Source organism: Conger conger, chromosome 4, assembly GCF_963514075.1.
Source record: "Conger conger chromosome 4, fConCon1.1, whole genome shotgun sequence".
Taxonomy (NCBI): Eukaryota; Metazoa; Chordata; class Actinopteri; order Anguilliformes; family Congridae; genus Conger; species Conger conger.
This window is the reverse complement of record NC_083763.1, coordinates 15,244,762-15,249,057: the sequence shown is the minus strand read 5'-3', so window position 1 is coordinate 15,249,057 and position 4,296 is coordinate 15,244,762. Positions and strand designations below refer to the sequence as shown.

Genomic DNA, 4,296 nt, shown 5'->3' with positions numbered 1-4,296 from the left:
TAGGGTGTGAGTGACAGAAAGAGAGAGAGGAAAGCCGGAACGCAATGTTTGCGGAAAGAAATATATGTATGTATGTTTAAACAACGACCAGTCTGCGTAACAATAAACATAAATCAAAACATAACAATAAACGAACTAAGACGATAACCACTCAACATAACAAGGTAAAATAATCATAACGAAACATAACTAGACATGACAAGAAAATTAATCGTAACAAGAAACAAACTAAACAACATGACGAACCTAGACTAACATAATACATGATAAGACAATACGTGACTAAGACAAATGATAAAACATAAAAACAGGGCAAGACAGACCTGAAACGTGACACCAAATCTCCAAAAAACACACATTCCAAAAAACACACACTCCAAAAAACACACATTCCAAAAAACACACACGTCTCTTACATCTCCCCTATGCACACAATTCTCCCATTTGGGTTTTTCAATTACCAAAATGTTCTTTTAGTAGTTCATAAGGATGAAATGGGCAAATGCTGCAATGTACACAATACAGGGAGATTGAAAATAGGACTATATAATGAGGTCAAAGACTCACAAACAGGAAACAGAAAGCCAACCACAACGCAGAATGGGTTTTACCAATATAGGCGAGTACGCCCAATGCACTCGGTGACAAAACGCAGGGCAGCCTGTGGGTTCAGCTCAGCCAACTGCAGATGACGCACACATAACCTTCACAAGCAGTTCTTCTTCTAAGTATTTTTATCAGATCTATCTGTAGCTATGTCACTGAACTAGATAGTTTGCTAATCAGGCTCTAAAAGCGGCTACTTTCCAGGCATCGCTCAGGGAAGGAAAGCACAGAACAGGAAACTTACCGCCGCAGTTCTGCCACCTCCTCTGCCTTCATCTCCGCCAGCTTCCTGTCCATCTCTTCCTCCTCACCCTCCTCTTCCTCCGCCTTCTCGCCACTCTTTTTCTTGCTCTCCTTCTCTGTGTCACTCTCTCCTTCACAGGAGCTCAAGCTGAAGAGAAGAAAGGGTGAAATAGAGTCAGACCCCCCCAGTGAATTATAGCTTCCTGCAGGGTTATCAGCAACATTAACCATGAATCAAAACAACATAAACCAATGCTGGTCATACACAAAACAGGTCATGCACCATGTCATGCACAAAGTGATCCATACGGTCATGCACAAAGTGATCCATACGGTCATGCACAAACTGATCCATACGGTCATGCACAAAGTGATCCATACGGTCATGCACAAAGTGATCCACAAGGTCATGCACAATGTGATCCACACGGCCATGGACAAAGTGATCCATAGGGTCCTGCAAAAAGCTCCTGCCCATGTTCATCCCCAAGCCAATGTACAAAGTCATGCACCAAACAGCACAAACACAGTATATAGTGGTAGCACAGAGATAGTCCTGGTCCAGTTGCTTTGCCTCGTCCTTCAGTTTTTTGGCCAGGAACCTGCGTAGCTTCCCCCTCCAGGACAGCAGAAGCCTGGTTGGGATCAGAAGAGGACATTTAGGCATGTAGGAGTCTCTTATCCAGAACAACTGATACGGGTCAATTCTTAAATATACAGTCCATTCATTACAGCAGGATATCTACTGAAGCATACCAGGTTAACCCTTCCAAAAAAAACAACAGTCCATGTTCTAGAAGTTTCCACTACACTCAACAGAGGCGGCGGGGATGCTATCTGATTGACTCTTCAGTCAGTAAGGTGCCCTCTGATTGGAAAAGATGGGGAAAAGGAGGGCCTCACCGGAGCTCCTTGCGTCCCAGCACCTTGATGTCCCGGCAGCATTCCTGGCTCTCCGGAGTGGTGGAGGGATGGGAGCTCAGCTGAGGGTTGTCGAAGGAAATCTGAGAGAAAGAGGCAAAAAGCTCATATTTAACCATTAACAACATTTTCCCAGTACAGTTTGGAATCCTTTCTCAGTCCTTCCCAAACAGATTCAGTTTTCCTTTTTTTTGGATTCCCCCAGAAAAAAATAATCATAAAAAATGCCAAGACTGTCAAGGAGCTGGTACCCGTGAAGAAGCCAAAGGTACAAGTATCATAACATAACAAGCAACAGGCCATGCAGCCCCACAATGCTCACCTACCTCTACAGTGTACCTACTGCTTAGCTTGCCTAGCAGCTTCCCAAATACTCACACGTCACCCCCCTGCTTACTTCCCTCCACTGGCTGCCTGTCATGGCTCGCATCAAATTCAAAACATTGGTGCTAGCCTTCCAAGCAGTTAAGTGGTCTTCCCCAGCTTATCTACAAAAAATCATCAGACCCTACACCCCTGCCAGACCTCTTCGTTCAGCCTCCACAGGCCGCTTGGCACCTCCCCCTCTCGCTCACGACTACTGTCTGTTCTGGCTCCACGGTGGTGGAACAAACTCCCCGTTGAGGTCAGAACTGTAGAATCTCTCCCCACCTTCAAGCGCAAGCTGAAGACACACCTCTTCAAGCAGCACGTCTCCCCATCCCTCCCTACCTCCCTGTGAACCTTAATTGTTGTCTCTGTGACTTGCTTTGTGTATCGGTATTTTTAGTTGGCTAGGTAAGCAGTGTTTGGATAGTTAACTTTGGTCACTTTTGCTCTGTTGTTTGTTTGTTTGTTTGTTTCATTGTTCAAAAAAAAAAAAAAATTGGCCCTCGTCCTTATCTTTGTTGTACAGGTAGCAGTTGAAATTGTACTTCCCTCTAGGGTCTTTCAGCGAACTTATCCCTGGTTATGGGTATGCACTTTGTTGTACGTCGCGTCTGCCAAATGCCAATAATGTAATGTAAATGCAGCTAAATAGTATCTAGCTCCGTATGAAGCCTGGTCTTGAAAACCCCCCCAGTGTTTCTGCCTCCACTACATGACCTGCCAAGTTATTCAACACAGTGACTACTCTGTGGGGAATTTATCCATTGCCAATTTCCATTTATGACCTCTCCTATCCTGCTAACTCACTCTGAAGAATTATGTCGTGTCCTTGCTATCAATTGTGTGACCTCACTGCTGGGGGTTTGTGTGGCTTTCTGACCAGTAAAGTTACCGTGGCGATGTGTGCTCGTGCCCCCCTGTGACTGCGCTGGTACCTGTCCACGTGTCCTCATTGCTGAAGTGAGCATTTGCTTCCGCATTACGACCGTGCGTCTGTCAGCTGGTTCTTCACGGGACTGATCGTTGTTGTCTTACAGGCAGAGGGCTACGCAGACGGTGACCTCACTCTCTACCACACCTTCATGGTGACAGAGTTTCTCAAGGCCGAGAACCCCGTGGATTTCCTGGGCAAAGCCAACGAGGTGAGCGAGCGCTGAAGTGGCCCACATTCAGCATGTGAAGCCAGAGAGTGAAGCTCAGTATCATAGGGGCTTATCTGACATTTCATTGAATGTTCAGCTTGTCTTTTTGCTGTGAAACATCTTGATTATTTGATCATTTTAAATGTGTTAAAACAGATGTGCCATCTTTTTTTTTTGTGGAATGTGTTTATCATTTTTATTGGTATTTTTTATTATAATTTTTTTCTGGGGGAATCCAAAAAAAGGAAAACTGAATCTGTTTGGGAAGGACTGAGAAAGGATTCCAAACTGTACTGGGAAAAATGTTGTTAATGGTTAAATATGAGAATTGAGGGTGACTCAATTGTGAAGCAACAGCAGGTTAAGTTCAAAGTTTTATTCCACAAAAAGTCAAAGTTCCAAAAAGCTCAGACGATACTGTACAAAATCCAAACGCAAAAAGTTCAGTCCTTAAATCCAGAAAGAAGGCAAAAAACAGCTGACAGTTAATCCACAGGGTAATCCAAATATCACAGGGTAAACAGTCCAGGGTCAAAGAACAGGTAAGGCAATCAGAGTTAAAGTTTTACAGAGGTCAAGGCAAAAGTTACTCACAGAGCATTCAGTGAAGACTCAACAAAGACAGAGTGAAAAGACCAGGCTTAAATACTGTGAGATAATTGGCTGAACAAATTACATGACCAGATAACAGAGAGCAGATGGATCTGTTAAGAGGCATAATTAGGCAGTAAAACTCAGTAAAGACAAAATCAGGTTTAGTGACATCTAGTGGTCAACAACAAAAGTTCAACATTGTGACACCCAGGAAAGGGTTTGGGAACCACTGTGCTGAAAGAAAGATAAGGAAGCAATTGGGGGGTGGGGGGGTGGGAGGAGGGGAATCATGTATCCTCCAAGTATGGAATGTAAACATTAGGAGTTGAGGTGCCTAATTTCTACAAGCTGAACAAAAGGAGATTTTATTGAATGTTGTTGCATTCTAAAGGGCTTAATGTTGTTGAAGAGAGACTGTTAT

At 43.9% G+C, this 4,296-nt stretch overlaps 1 long non-coding RNA gene across 1 annotated transcript; it reads right to left on the bottom strand.

Annotated features, from left to right (window-relative positions):
* Nucleotides 1-1,423: 1,423 nt before the first annotated feature.
* Nucleotides 1,424-3,891, bottom strand: LOC133126159 (uncharacterized). Its single transcript, XR_009708509.1, has 3 exons — nucleotides 3,876-3,891; nucleotides 1,753-1,853; nucleotides 1,424-1,484 (listed from the first exon to the last, which is right to left on the bottom strand). It is a non-coding gene; the product is annotated as an uncharacterized LOC133126159 (long non-coding RNA).
* Nucleotides 3,892-4,296: the final 405 nt, after the last annotated feature.